This window comes from Schistocerca gregaria, chromosome 5, assembly GCF_023897955.1.
Source record: "Schistocerca gregaria isolate iqSchGreg1 chromosome 5, iqSchGreg1.2, whole genome shotgun sequence".
NCBI lineage: Eukaryota > Metazoa > Arthropoda > Insecta > Orthoptera > Acrididae > Schistocerca > Schistocerca gregaria.
Genome location: NC_064924.1, coordinates 198,424,107 through 198,440,886, shown reverse-complemented (window position 1 = coordinate 198,440,886; position 16,780 = coordinate 198,424,107). Strand labels below are relative to the sequence as shown.

At 36.3% G+C, this 16,780-nt stretch overlaps 1 protein-coding gene across 1 annotated transcript in view; it reads left to right on the top strand.

Annotated features, from left to right (window-relative positions):
- The first annotated feature begins 4,782 nt into the window (after nt 1-4,782).
- LOC126271860 (uncharacterized) overlaps nt 4,783-16,780 on the top strand; it is a 74,472-nt gene continuing 62,474 nt past the window's right edge. The window contains exon 1 of the mRNA XM_049974197.1: nt 4,783-4,816. The gene's annotated coding sequence lies outside the window, so the exon portion shown is untranslated. The remainder of the gene's footprint in view (nt 4,817-16,780) is intronic.

Sequence of the window (16,780 nt, the reverse complement as noted above, 5' to 3'; positions counted from 1 at the left end):
ACCAAAAAACTGTGGCCAAAAAAAAGTGGACTACCCTGTTGTTGAACATGCTGCCAAACATGATATCCCTCATCTCAATGACTGCTTCACAGACTGCGCCATATGGATCCTTCCAACCAACACAAGCTGTACTGATCTCCACAGTTGGGAACTTTCCCTGCAATACATCCTATGTTCCCATACCCTCCTGGCCGCAACCTTCATTAGCCACTGTCCTCACACATCCAGCCCACTCCCTGTTCCCATTCCAGCACTACACAGCCATCATATCACTGCCACACCAAGTCTTTTATTTTTTTTATTTCTCTCCTGCCCTCCATTAAACTGCAACACTTCACTGTCTGCCTCTCCCACCATACTATCCCTCCCCCTCCCTGCCCCAGCCTTCTCCTTGCCCCCATACAGTAGCCACACCCATCATACACTGGTGCTGCTGCTCACAGTGTGGTTTCAATTCTATGAGACTGCAGATGTGTGTGCAAGTTGCATTTGCATGAGTGTGTGTGTGCATGTGTGTATGTGTGTCTACTGCTGACAAAGGCTTTAATGGCCAAAAGCTATAATTGTAAGAATTTTTTTGTTGTACCTATCGCGACTCAGCATTCCGCTATATGGCGAGTAGCAACTTTCAAAAAAAATTTTCATAACTGTGTGAAATCTTATGGGACTTAACTGCTAAGGTCTTCAGTCCCTATGCATACACACTACTTAACCTAAATTATCCTAAGGACAAACACACACACCCATGCCCAAGGGAGGACTTGAGCCTCCGCCAGAACCAGCGGCACAGTCAATGACTGAAGCGCCTTAGACCGCTTGGCTAATCTCACGTGGCAGCAACTTTCCTTCTCTGGTATTGTTACATTCCATTCTGGATTTTCCATTGTTAGATCTTTGTCCATTTTGTCAGTCACTACTTATTAACATGAACACATTTGTGTAGTTTTGTCCTAGATGTTGAACACATGTCTGTAGTTGTCATCCAATTGTTTATTTATTTATATTAAAAACAATAATTCCATGACTTACCAAGCGAGAAAGCACTGGTAGATAGGCACAATAAAAAAACACACAAACACACACACAAAATATCGAGCTTTTGCAACCCATGGTTGCTTCATCAGGACATGTATATTTCTGCTTGTGTCTGTATATGTGTGGATGGATATGTGTGTGTGTGTGTGTGTGTGTGTGTGTGTGTGTGTGTGTGTGTGTGTGTGTGTGTGCACGCGCGCGCGAGTGTATACCTATCCTTTTTTCCCCCTAAGGTAAGTCTTTCCGCTCCTGGGATTGGAATGACTCTTTAGTGTGTGTGTGTGTGTGTGTGTGTGTGTGTGTGTGTGTGTGTGTGTGTGTGTGTGTGTGCGCGCGCGAGTGTATACCTATCCTTTTTTCCCCCTAAGGTAAGTCTTTCCGCTCCTGGGATTGGAATGACTCTTTACCCTCTCCCTTAAAACCCACATCCTTTCATCTTTCCCTCTCCTTCCCTCTTTCCTAACGAAGCAACTGTGGGTTGCAAAAGCAAGAAATTTTGTGTGTGTGTTTGTGTGGTTTTTTATCGTGCCTATCTACCAGCGCTTTCCTGCTTGGTAAGTCATGGAATCTTTGTTTTTAATGTATTTTTCCCATCTGGAATGTTTCTTTCTATTTTGTTTATTTATTTAGATTTTTTTTGCATGGAGTCATCAATATGACAGCTTTTGCAAACATCAACTATAGTTACAAACATAAAATACATTTAGGCCTTAGCCTTACAGGTAGTAATTAAACAGTAAATTGATGCTTGTCAAAATACATTGCATCTTGCACATATTAATGCAACCAATTTTTTTAATACTTAATTTTACAGCTCTTCAACTTAACCATTTAAAATTCATTGACTGAATAGAGACACTTTTCAATAAAGAATTCTTTTAGTTTTGATTTGAATTGCTTTTCATGACTGATTTTCATGGACTCTGGCAGTTTATTATACCATATCAGTCCATTAGTATATGGGGTCTTGTCCATCATTTTTAATGTTGTTCTTTGTCAGTAGTAATCCTCTTTGGACCTGCTGTTGTGGTCACGTATATCACCACATTTGGTTACATCAGTTTTCTGTGAGCCAAAAAGTAATTAATTTCTAAAGACACAAATACAGTAGGTAATATGGGGATAGAGTGTCCCATAATACACAGTTTTAAGCATCTGGGTGGGCACCATTTGTGACAGTTGGCTAAGAAGATACAGCCCATGGCTGACATTTTTACATACAACGTTAATATGGCTAATCCACCAGGAGTTTTAGTCCAGATAGACCCCTAGAAATTTACACTTGCTCACTTCCTTTGCTACTATGCCACATACCTCATTTATGCATGAGTGGCGTGAGCTGCCAGTTGTAAACACTAGCATCTTGGATTTATTTACATTTACCTTTAATACTTGTGCATGAAAATTTGAACTTAATTCTGGTATCCCATTACTTGCTGAAAATTTCAGTTCCTCACAATTTTTACCATGAAATAAAACTTAGGTGTCATCAGTATAATTTAAAATGTGCAAGTAAATGGAATGTACAACGTCATTGATATGTGCTCAAAAGAGGGAAGATCCAAGAATTGAGCCTTGAGGGACTCCCTATGTCACTGTTTCACTTGTAGATTTAAAGGGTAAGATCTTATTGTCAGTTTGATGTTTAAGTTTAATACGCTGTTGTCTCAGATAGGTGGAAAGAAGTTTAATTGATGCATCACTGATATTGTACACCCACAATTTTTTTAAGTGAAGCTCATTATTTCCTGAGTCAAAAGATTTGCTCAAGTCAGGGAATATTCCAGCTGTGTGTATACCCCATTCCATATTGGTATATTAAAAACAAAGATTCCAAGACTTACCAAGCGGGAAAGCGCCGGCAGACAGGCACAATGAACAAAACACACACACAGAATTACTAGCTTTCGCAACCGATGGTTGCTTCTTCAGGAAGGAGAGGGAAAGACGAAAGGATGTGGGTTTTAAGGGAGAGGGTAAGGAGTCATTCCAATCCCGGGAGCGAAAAGACTTCCCTTAGGGGAAAAAAGAACAGGTGTACACTCGCACACACACACACACACACACACACACACACACACACACACACACACACATCCATCCGCACATACACAGACACAAGCAGACATATTTAAAGGCAACCATCGGTTGCGAAAGCTAGTAAATCTGTGTGTGTGTTTGTGTATTTTGTTCATTGTGCCTGTCTGCCGGCGCTTTCCCGCTTGGTAAGTCTTGGAATCTTTGTTTTTAATATATTTTTCCCATGTGGAAGTTTCTTTCTATTTTATTTACATCATCATTAATTTGAACCCAACAATTACATTTGTTATTGTCTCTGTTGCATTTCGAAATCTTCTCTATCGTCTTACTTTCTCTTTTCGTTTGTGCAAGTAGTTTCACTTCATATTCATCTTCCCTTTTTCCGTAATGTACCATACATTTTATCCTGCCTAATTATACTCAATAATACGTAATTTACTTCCAAACCATAACCTAAAATTTTCAACGCTTTCAACATAACCGCTGCTATAAAATCCACTGTTCCAAGTTTACAAACAATTCGTGTAAACTCGTGAATACTATTTCACAGCTTCAGTTCCTTTCACCCATTACACAACCATCTCAGTTATTTCCAACAACTTTCGTTTTATTTCCATTCCCATTTTTCCCACATAACCGATCATTTTTTAGCAGCTTCCCACAGGTTTTCACGTTATTATTTCTTCATCAAACAATTGTCAGCCTCATTTTCATAACCTGACAGTACACAACCAGTCCTTTGAATACATTTACACACACATTTTTCGAGATTTTATTCGAAAATTTTTTTCGAATTTTATTTTTTCGGAAATTATTTTTTTTAAACTTTTTTCGAAAATTTTTTTTTTTTTCAAAAAAAATTTTTTCGAAATTTTTTTTTGAATTTCCCCACCCTTTAACGTGATCTGGAGACAACATAACTACCCAACCTTTGCACCCATTGTTGTTCACCAACCTAAGTTCAGCACAGGATCAACATAGCTCATCTCACACCAACACTTTTTTGACTTTTTTCACACCTTTATCTCTCCCTATATAAATTTCTATTTACTTTCACTTTAACCTCATATTACCCTTTCCACCTACTAATACCATGTCAACCTCACAACATCCCTACAATGACTCCATTAAATTTTATTTACATTCCCTCCGCAAACATGCCTTCACCCTAGCCAGATTACGCTCCCATATTTTATTTACTCAGGCTTGTCTGACATTTGGCATTACTCCCAAAGGCCTCACACATAAAGTTCCCATATCTGGCTGCAATCCTTCTTTCCATCAGTCCTTATACCAGTTCCAAACAGCACAATCCATAGCCCTCACCCGCCTAATCCTTCACCTATACATCGACTCAGCCAATGAACGCAGCCATCAACTCCTATCCCAAATCAAAGTCCTCAATCTTTCCTCTCCCACATCCACACCGGCTGTACATAGCATCCTCCTACAGGCCAACCGCAAATTAGAACAACATACCACCCTCCACCTCAAAAAACTATCCAATCTCCTGGTTTCCCACCTCCGGAAAGGCAACTCACTCACCCTCCACAACCTTTCCAACAAACTTCAACCTCCTCTCATTGCACACAGACCCAGTCTCTCCCATCTACTCAATCTCCCACTTCCAGCTCCACTCTCCTTCCTGAAGAAGCAACCATCGGTTGCGAAAGCTAGTAATTCTGTGTGTGTGTTTGTGTGTTTTGTTCATTGTGCCTGTCTGCCGGCGCTTTCCCGCTTGGTAAGTCTTGGAATCTTTGTTTTTAATATATTTTTCCCATGTGGAAGTTTCTTTCTATTTTATTTACATCACCATTCCATATTGCTATACACTTCATGGAAGAAACTGGTAACAGCAGTAGCTGTGCTTAGGTCTTTCCTAAATCAGTGCTGTGATTCGGCAAGCATTTTGTGTCTTGAGAAAGATGTTTTGAGTTGTGATAGGAAAACTATTTCAAGTATTTCAATGAAGGCAGGGATTAATGATTTGATCTATAATTCGAAACTTTTTCATTACTTCCCTTCTTATGGATTGGCTGAATTACACTTATTTTTAAGGCATTTTGGTATATGTTTTCATTAATACTACAGTTGATAAGATGGGTAAGGGGTTTAGTTATTTCATTGGCACGTTTCCTTAACACAACATTTGAGATACCATCCCATCCAGATGCTTGTTCTTTAGCTTTTGTATTGTGTTAAATATTTCCTGTTGATTCACCTTCATATATTCGAGCTCTATACCACCTGTGGCATTATTTAGTGTGACAGCCTGTAGATCTATAATATGGGCAGGTTGGTCAAAAGTAGAGATAAGATGCTTATTGAAAAATTACATACTTCATTTGTATGTTTCACTGGATGATCATCATGTCTAATGCTAACAGACTCATTCTGTCCCTTTCTGGTGGCTTTACGATGTTTGTTGATTATTCTCCAGGATGCCTTACCTATAATGGCTGAATGTTTACTGCAACAGTTCATAAAACCACAACAGATTGTTCGTTTTTCCACTCCAGGCTGGTTGGTTTACTCCTAGGGCTCCATGCTGATTGGTTAATGCTCAAGCAGTGGCAATGATGATGTCAATTGATCTTGTTCTCTCACTTGCTGAATTCATATTAGAAATCTTTCACTTCCTGTAGTGTGAAGGTACCCATTAGTTCCACTTTTCATCCTTCATGCATCCATTCTTTATGTTGTTTGTTGTTGTGGGCTTCAGTCCTGAGACTGGTTTGATGCAATTCTCCATGCTACTCTATCCTGTGCAAGCTTCTTCATCTCCCAGTACTTACTGCATCCTTCATCCTTCTGAATCATCTTAGTGTATTTATCTCTTGGTCTCCTTCTACGATTTTTACCCTCCACGCTGCCCTCCAATGCTAAATTCAAGATCCCTTGATGTCTCAGAACATACCTTTTGTGCCACAAACTCCTCTTGTCTCCAATTCTATTCTATACCTTCTCATTAGTTATGTGATCTACCCACCTAATCTTCAGCATTCTTCTGTAGCACCACATTTCGAAAGCTTCTATTCTCTTCTTGTCCAAACTATTTACCGTCCATGTTTCACTTCCATACATGGCTACACTCTATACCAATACTTTCAGAAAAACGACTTCCTGACACTTAAATCTATACTCGATATTAACAAATTTCCCTTCTTCAAAAACACTTTCCTTGCCATTGCCAGTCAACATTTTATATCCTCTCTACTTTGACCATCATCAGTTATTTTGCTCCCAAATAGCAAAACTTCTTTACTACTTTAAGTGTTTCATTTCCTAATCTAATTCCCTCAGCATCACCCAACTTAATTTGACTACCTTCCATTATCCTGGCAGAATTACAATGTCATCGGCAAACCTCAATGTTTTTATTTTTTCTCCGTGTATTTTAATACCTACTCCAAATTTTTCTTTTGATTCCTTTATTGCTTGCTCAATATACAGATTGAATAACATCGGGAATAGGCTGCAACCCTGTCTCACTCCCTTCCCAACCACTGCTTCCCTTTGATGCCCCTCGACTCTTATAACTGCCATCTGGTTTCTGTACAAATTGTAAATAGCCTTTCGCTCCCTGTATTTTAGCCCTGCCACCTTTAGGATTTGAAAGAGAATATTAAATTCAACATTGTCAAAAGCTTTCTCTAAGTCTACAAATGATAGAAATGTAGGTTTGCTTTTCCTTAATCTTTCTTCTAAAATAAGTAGTAAGGTAAGTATTGCATCATGTGTTCCAACGTTTCTATGGAATCCAAACTGATCTTCCCCATGGTCAGCTTCTACCAGTTTTTCAATTTGTCTGTAAAGCATTCGTGTTAATATTTTGCAGCTGTGACTTATTAAACTGATAGTTTGGTAATTTTCACATCTGTCAGCACCTGTGTTGGAATTATTATATTCTTCTTGAAGTCTGGGGTATTTTGCCTGTCTCATACATATTGTTTACCAGATGGTAGAGTTTTGTCAGGGCTGGCTCCCCCAAGGCCGTCAGTAGTTCTAATGGAATGTTGTCTACTCCCGGGTCCTTGTTTTGACTCAGGTCTTTCAGTGCTCTGTCAAACTCTTCACACAGTATCATATCTCCCAATTTATCTTCATCTACATCCTCTTCCATTTCCATAATATTGTCCTCAAGTAAATCACACTTGCATAGACCCTCTATATACTCCTTCCTCCTTTCTGCTTTCCCTTCTTTGCTTAGAACTGGGTTTACATTTGAGCTCTTGATATTCATACAAGTGGTTCTCTTTTCTCCAATGGTCTCTTTAATTTCCATGTAGGCAGTATCTATCTTACCCCTAGTGAGCTAAACCTCTACATCCTTACATTTGTCATCTAGCCATCCCTGCGTCGCCATTTTGTACTTCTTGTCGATTTAATTTATAGATGCTTGTATTCCTTTTTCCTGATTCATTTACTGCATTTTTTATTTTCTCCTTTCATCAATTAATTTCAATATTTCTTTTGTTTTCCAAGGATTCTACTAGCCCTCGACTTTTTACCTACTTGATCCTCTGCTGTCTTCGCTACTTCATCCCTCAGAGTTACCCTTTCTTCTTCTGCTGTATTTCTTTCCCCCATTCCTGTCAATTGTTCCCTTATGCTCTCCCTGAAACTCTGTACAACATCTGGTTTAGTCAGTTTATCCATGTCCCACCTCCTTAAATTCCCACATTTTTGCAGTTTCTTCAGTTTTAATCTACAGTTCGTAACCTATAGATCTTGGTCACATCTGCCCCTGGAAATGTCTTACAACTTAAAACCTGGTTCCCAAATCTCTGTCTTACCATTATATAATCTATCTGATACCTTCTAGCATATCCAGGATTCCTCTATGTATACAACCTTCTTTTATGTTTCTTGAACCAAGTGTTAGCTATGATTAAGTCATGCTCTGTGCAAAATTCTACCAGACAGATTCCTCTTTCATTTCTTATCCCCAGTCCATATTCACCTACTATGTTTCCTTCTCTCCCTTTTCCTACTCTCAAATTCCAGTCACCCATGACTATTAAATTTTCGCCTTCTTTCACTACCTTAATAATTTCTTTTATCTCATCATACATTTGATCAATTTCTTCATCATCTTCAGAGCTAGTTGTATTACTGTAGTAGTACTGTAGTACTGTAGTAGTACTGTAGTAGGTATGGGCTTCGTATCTACCACAATAATGCATTTACTATGCTGTTCGTAGTAGTTTACCCACACTCCTATTTTTTATTCATATTAAACGTATTGCTGCATTACCCATATTTGATTTTGTATTTAAAACCCTGTATTTACCTGACCAAAAGTCCTCTTCCTTCTGCCACTGAACTTCACTAATTCCCACTATATCTAATTTTAGACTATCCACTTCCCTTTTTAAATTTTCTAACCTACCTGTCCAATTAAGGGATGTGATATTTCATGCTCTGATCCATAGAATGCCAGTTTTCTTTCTCCTGATAACATTGTCCTCTTGAGTAGACCCCACCTGGAGATCCGAATGGGGGACTATTTTACCTCCGGAATATTTTACCCAAGAGGACGCCATCATCACTTCACCATACAGTAAAGCTGCATGCCCTCGGGAAAAATTACGGCCGTAGTTTCCCCTTGCTTGCAGCCGTTCGCAAAACTAGGACAGCACATCCATTTTGATTAGTGTTACAAAGCCACATCAGTCAATCATCCAGACTGTTGCCCCTGCAGCTACTGAAAAGGCTGCTGCCCCTCTTCAGGAACCACACATTTGTCTGGCCTCTCAACAGATACCCTTCTGTATCGCTGAGGCACGCAAGCCTCCCTGCCAGCGGCAAGGTCCATCGTTCATGGACCAACATCAAACAGGGCTAAGTATCCCTTACTGTTACATTGTACTATTGTCATTTTGTCGCTCAAGAATGTGAGGACCAATAAGTATTAAGACATATTCATCCAGGTCAAACTAAAATGAAACTATCACAGAAAAAAGTTTTAGGAAATCAGATTGTATGACTGATGTTCATTACAAGAATGAAAATTAAACACAATTTATTCAAGAAATAAGTGTTTCATGAAACATTCATTTGTCTGAATCTTCTGTTGCTTAACAGACTGAGAAACTTGTCAGTTAGACAAAATAGAGGAGACCCCAAGAAGAGCAGCAGTACTCATCATATTCCATTGATAGCCATCAGAGATGTTATGGAGATTTTAACTCTTAAACTTCTAGGTGCAGACATACCTAGATGACTGAGGCATCACATTCTTTCCTTCCATGCACAACTAGAGAAATGACCATGTTGTAAAAATGAGAGAAATAGAAGCTTATATGGAAGCTTACCAGTGGTCACTCTTTCCACTCAACATTAGGGGGATAAAAGAATGTGGTGAAATGACAATAGTGTCTGAAGTGTCCTTACACTTTTAAATGGCTTCCAGAGATTAGATGTTGATTTATACATACATATTTCAGGGCTAGCTTCCCATAAGATGTCCACTTTCCATTGTGGGGTAGTTTTTTTTCCTTCACTGTGATGAACACTGACTATCCTCTGAACAAGAAGTAAATTAATTACATAAAGGTCCAACAAGATGAAATAATGGGCGATTTAGGAGAATAGTGAAGAGTGAATAGTGTTTTATTCGTCTCACAACATACAATTTCTAATCATATGATTAGTGTACAGGAGACACGTCAAAAAAATGGATAACACAACTTAGGCCTAATTGGTACAAAGAATTTTAACATTAATATAAACTTTTATTTTTCTTTCCTCTCTTTTGTGAACGACAGCTTCATTTACACACAAGACTATATGTAAATTTACCCTGCTCAAATGTTCAGTTCATCCTTCATGGACTCCTCAACAGTGTAGTAGCAGCATTTGACAAGTATATCATATAGCTTTGTTTTCAGTGTCTCTAGGTTCATACTCAGAACATTCTTTCCTTTTAGCTTGTTATGGATTTTCATTGTCATATACCTAGGAGACTGTGCATATAGGTTTAAGCAATGAGAGTTAAGCATAAAATTGTCTTTGTTTCTCGTGTTATATACGTGACTGAAACAGTTTTTCTCAAATAACTCTAAATTGCTATGTAGAAATATGATAATATCATAGATGTGAGGGAACTGTTAATAGCTATTGTTTTTCAAATAGTGGGCGACATGATATCCTTGGATGGGCAGTACACATATTCCTTATTATTCTTTTCTGTAACTTTAGTATGCGCAATATATTGCTTGAATTTCCACAAAAAATAATACCATACCTTACAACTGATTGAAAGTAGCTGTGGTATGCAATTTTCCTTGTATTAATGTTTGTTGCACCAGCTAATATTTGCATAGTAAATGCAAAGCTACATAATTTGGTTAACAGGTAGTCAACAAGTTTATTCCAATTAAATTTTTTTATCTAAGTTTAACCCTAAAATCTTCACAGAATTTACTTCTTCTATATCCTGGTTTTTATGAGTTATTTTAATTTCTTGGAGTTTTGACTTTTTTTTCTGAACTGGACCATGTGGGTTCTGGGGATGTTCAATTTTAATCCATACAGTTGGAACCATGTTTCTAGTTTGTTCATTGTGCTTATTATATAGGGAGGGATGTTTTCTGGCTCCTGGTTTTCAATTAATACAGATGTGTAATCTGCAAATAAAATCGATGGAGCATTTATATTGTTCGGTAAATCATTAACATAGAACAAAAACAAAATATGTCCTACGATCAAGCCTTGAGGGACACCTTGGGCTAATGGTTTTTCCATTTTGAATAGTAATTTGCTGCATTTGATGAGACAATCACTCTTTGTTTCCTATTTGATAAGTATGAAGTAATCCAATTTAGAACATTACCCTTGATCCCATAATTGTCAAGCTTATAGATGAGCAGTGCATGATCTACAGAGTCAAAGGCTTTTGTGAGATCACAAAATATTCCTGCAACTTTATTATGGGTGTCTAATGATGTGCTGATCTTGTCGATAAACTTGTTAATTCCATCAGTAGTACTTTTGCCACACAGGAAACCAAATTGATTTTCTGTAATAATATCATATTTCTCCAAAAAAATTCGAATCTGCATAGCAGCAGCATTTTCAAAGATGTTTGATAGGAGTGGAAGGAGGGAGATGGGACTATAATTCCCCATATCCTCTCTTGACCCTTTTTTGAGCAACGGTTTTACTTCTGCATACTTCAGCACCTCTGGGAAGCTTCCTTGTTCAAAGGATTGGTTTATTATTTTAGATAGTGGGTATCCTATTATTTTACACACAAATTTAAGGACTTTTGCTGGTATTCCATCCCAACCTGCAGAATTTTTGTTTTTTAGTTTTAATAAAAAAATTTCTACATCTATTGTTGAAACTGTTTTGACTTTTGTGAAGCATTCAGAATTATGATTTAGTCCAAAGGGACATACATTGTTCTCATAATCTGCAACATTAACTTCTGGTTTCACTACATTAATGAAGAACTCATTGAAGCATTCTGAAATTTGAGCTGGATTTACAATGATCACATCTTCAAGCTTAATTGTACTAATTCCATATCTAGAGGCTTTGATACCTGATTCATGTTTTACAACTGACCACACTGCCTTTTATTTATTCTCATGTTTTAAGATTAATTTATTATTTGTCATTTGCTTTGCTGCTTTGACAACTTTCTTAAATGTACTTTTGTATCATTTAACATATTCAATAAATTCAATTTTTTATTATGTCTTAGTTCCTTATGTAGCTGCTTTTTCTTGGCACTGGGATTTTTATACCTTTAGTGATCCATTTTAATTTTGTTATTTTATTAAAATAAGTTTTTTGTGGAAACATTTCATTGAAAACACTTAGAAAATCCCTAAGAAATGCTTCAAAATTTGCTGTGCATCAAATATTTTTATCAAAGTGCCATTCTGTCTCCTTGAGCTTATCATGGAATAGAGTCAAAGTTTCTTGGTTGAAGATCCTTTTTACATAAGCTTTTTTACATGGGACTTCTCTACCTGCTCTGGCTAGCTCAATGAATAATGCTGAATGATCAGAAATTTATAGATCTAGACAAAATTTATATCCATCTTCAACTAGGTAATTCTTTAAAATATTGTCAATACATGTAGCTGACTGAGCATTTTCTCTTGTAGATTCAGAAAAATTTAATTTGAAGCTATATTTTGATACCTCACATGTTTCATTCAACACATTGATGTTGAAACCATCAGCAACCACAATTTTTTTCCTCTTTTCTTTACTGAGGTATTCTAACAAACTCTGAAATTTATGTAGGAAATGGTCAGTTATCACCTTCCCTGGGAATCTATAAATTGACATTATAACAACATTTAAGCCCTTTAACTCAATACAGCAACTCTCAAAAATCCACTCTTCATTAAAACAATTGAAGTCACATCTTACATGGTAATCTAACTCAGAATGAATGAGTATGCATGAACCTCCTCATGACTTATTTATCCTACAAAAGCTGGAAGCTACCTTGAAGTTTTCAATTTTATTTAAAACTTTTATGGTATCATTACTAAGGCTGTGTTCATTTAAACAAATTACTTTAACATTTAGAAATTCAGATAAAAAACTTTTAGCTCATGTAACTTAGAGCTTCTGTCACACGAGTGTTCAGCACTTAAACAATTTATATTACAACGCAGTATATAGTTACTACTAAGATCATCAATTTTATTTTTTAAAGACCTAATATTTAAAAATGAGTCATCTTCACAAAAGGGTAGGTCTGGATTCTTCTGTAGCAGCCCATCAGGTTGCTCACTTGGCTTGCACATTACTTTGTCACTTTGATATTGTGTACTTACATCCATAGTTACATTCTTGTAGCACTGGATCTGGATGGTGCTGAAGTGATTTCCCTGGTGCCAGCCATAAAAAAATCACTGTTCCTCTCTGGAACTTTCCTTGTTCTGGAAGACACACGTACAGCAGCTTGTTTGTCTTCCAGTATTTTTGGAGCTTGCAAAATTTGTGCTTCATTTCTTTTTGGCTTGAACCATTTCATACTTTGAGTTTGTTTCCCAGCTTGAATATTACTTTCTGGCCTATTGGTTTTAAACCATTTCGTGATCTGACACTGATTGATGGCTATATTGTTCGCTGCATGAAAAGAACACTTTGTTACTTGCGATCGATTTCTACTTGTCCTGGGTATTTCAATGCACCGCGAAATACAAGTAATTTTTTTTTCCGTAAGTACATCCTTCATGCATTCAAATGGAGACTGTGAACTGTATGGAGCCTTCACGTGTGCGTTATCAGAAAATATAACAAATAAATAGTATTTTTGAGAGATGAAATCAGATAAACTAAAAATATGCTTGTAAAAAGATATTAAAATAAAATTTTAGTTAATGATATTGGAATGAAAATGGATATCATATATACCAATTTTAACCAGGAGCACACCAAAGACTGATAATGGAAATATTAATGACAAAGTATTTGTAAAAGGAAAAATAACTTACCTTAGTGAGCATGAAACATGCAATGCCTAACTAATTGTATTACTTTACTTGTCATGAAGTGTGTAACACTTTATACCAGGCATCGTTCAATCCACTAACCTAGTCTGTTGTTGAGAACCAAGTCACAGATTGCCAGGTATAAACAGCTTCAGTTGTTATTTTTGCTTCCTATTTTAATGAATAACACTAATAACTGTAAAGAAAATCTTCTGTATATAACCTATGATGCTTATATTTGCTTAATATCACAACAGTCAACTTTCTTTCTCATGGATAGTAATGGTTCTTCAAATGCTGTCCTTACATTTGTGTTTGAAAAGATGCAGTAATTCAAGACTGATAGATTGTGAAGCAATTTAAATCAGAATAGCACTTAATCTATTGTTACAGTAAACACATTTGTACGTTACCACTGATCAATTACATAATTTGCAAAGTTTCTTATTAAAGAAATTTATTATCTTTTAAGAATTTATATCTCATCAGGATCCTTAGATGAGAGAGAGTATGGAATACATTGAGGGTTCCACAAGTTCCCCCAAGTTTTTGCATTTTTCCCTGACAAAATTTGAGGTTTCAAGGGCAAGTGATGACCTAAGTTGACAAAAAAAGTAAGGACTTCTATATTTCTAAATGTTATTAACTCTCTAGTGCCGAATGAACAGCAAGCTATCTCTTTTACAGAATTGATTGTGTAGAGGGTAAATAAATAGGTAAGCTGTGTAAATGAAAGCCATTTTCATATGAAAACTTTCCGTTTTTATTAATGAGTTAACTCTAACTTTGAATTAGCAGCAATCCCATAATTACTGACTGCTGCTGTTAGCTTACTCTTTTAGTTGCTTTATTTCATTTTTAAATACATATGTGGTGAACATTATGTTGTAAAACACTCCAGTAGAAATGCTATAAAAATATGTCTCCTCTTCAAATGCAGAACAAATATTGACACACATCTGTATGTTTATGATGTATTCTTAAAAACATAGATTTATCAAAACAAAGAATTAAAGTGTGTACAGAAAATTTTAGTTGGCTAAAATTGTTTTTCATCTAATAGCTATGACAGTGACATATTATGAAATCATAATTTAAAAGAAACTTTTATTGTACGACCCACTATTTAATATCAGTTTATCATTCCAAAATCTCGAACATGTTGAATACTTTGGATGGATAAAAATCTACTCAGCAAGTGGTGTCAGAACATGTACCCAAAAGAAAGTTAGAATTATGCAAGCTTTTGGAGCCAGTGGCTCCTTCTTCCAGATCAGAAATCTTACATAATCATAACCTATTTTTATGTGCTCATTCTGCTGTTGATTGGTGAGTAGATTTTTTAGGTATCCAACTACATTATCAAACACTGATTGTTTTTGTTGTTTTGTGGAATACATTGATTTTTAGGTGTTTATATTAAGACCATGTGATGCTTCCATCAGAGCTTTTAAAGCTAAAACATATTTTCCATGGAATCAAACCTTTAAACTTACGTAATGGCATCAAATCATAATAAAAATTGTTTGAATCATATTTCAAAAATGTAATATGAACATAAAATTGTTCATCAGATCAGAATCAATAACAAATTTGAAGTTTGCAAAACTGCTTTTATATCTAAAACACTGTCAATCTTATGATTAAATGAAAAGCAAACAGAAGTTTTGCCTTTTCATTAGGTGTTACACTTGTACAAAATTCAGTAATTTTCAGCAAATTAAGTGACACTGTCAGTCCTTACAGATAAATTTTATGCTGAGAGAAAATGCACTGCATGTATACAATGGGCAGTCAAAGAACTCAGGACTCCAGTAAATAAACATAGGAAGAAGCCTACTCCCACTTGTAATGCCTGCAGTCCTGATGACTTCAATGACTACTTTATCAAAGTTATAAGAAACACTGTTGCTGAAATCCCAGATTCAGTTATAGATTCTGATGTTTACTCACCAAATAAAACACACAGTAAATTTGAAACATGGAAAAAAGTACATGCAAATGACATAGTGAAAATAGTAAAATCTTACAAAACTTCAGAGAGTTAAGATATTTACAGGATGTCCTGTACTGTCCTAATCAAAATTGCTGGAAGAATAGCACAGCCACTAGCAACAGCTATAAACAACTGCCTATCTGTTTTAGCTTTCCCAGATTTCTTGAAACTTGCAAGGACATTACCAGTTTACAAAAAATGAAACCCACATAATGTGCCAAGTTTAGGCCAATATCAATCATTCCTACACTAGCGCAAGTGATTGAATCCATCATGAAAGATCTCTTCAAAGATGAACAACATGGTTTCCAGAAGGGGAAGTCCTGTACCATTGCAGAATAGTAAAGCAGGCATTCGTGGAGAGAGAGTTTGAGGCACTCACACTGTGCGATCTAAGCAAAGCTTTCAACTGGAGGTTTAACTACCCAACATCATACATAATGTATCTGAAAAGTTGTTAAGGAAGTCAGTAAGAATTTTTAACAAGAATTCAAATCATTATAATAGTACAAATCCTTGTAACACACCGCCAAAAATGCCAATTCAGCTGTGCATTAACAATACTGATTTACTACTATCTCGTTTTTAAGTTTTGTCTCAAACTATATAAGTCATTTATCAAATGAAAGGCTGAGGACAAATATTGCAGCAGAGATGACATCAAAAACTATTCTTCGGAATATATGTTTCTTTCCACAGAGCATTATCAGTTGTCACGCTTCCTCCTGACAGATTAGAATTGTCTGTTTATAATTATGACTCACTCCACATCTGCACAAGACTCTTGTATACTGGATCTATGGAACACAAATGAATAAATAAATAAAAAAAATAGGTTAGGATACAAACCCACACTCTTGCATAGAACTCCAATTTTATTTGTGAAGCTGAGTTAAGTATTGACAAACTGAAGCAGTGATATGGGTAACTACATGTGCCTGAAAAAGGTGTGAAGTAAGAGATTCGTCCACAAAATGGTTGTGAGGCTCCTTCACATATGATGGAAATGGAGTAACAAATGATTTAAGATACATGGCTTGAAATACTTTTTCACATCAGCTTGTGATACACATTTCACAACTAATTTCTGTATGAGTTTTCTTTCTTTTGTGTGCAGTCTGGCACATAAGCTGCCTGTCCATTATTTCACTAAATTAGTATGGATTGTTATGGACTGTCTGCTATGGCCAAGACTCTGACACTAAATATTACAAGGGGTTTGGAAAAATAGACACAAACTAGA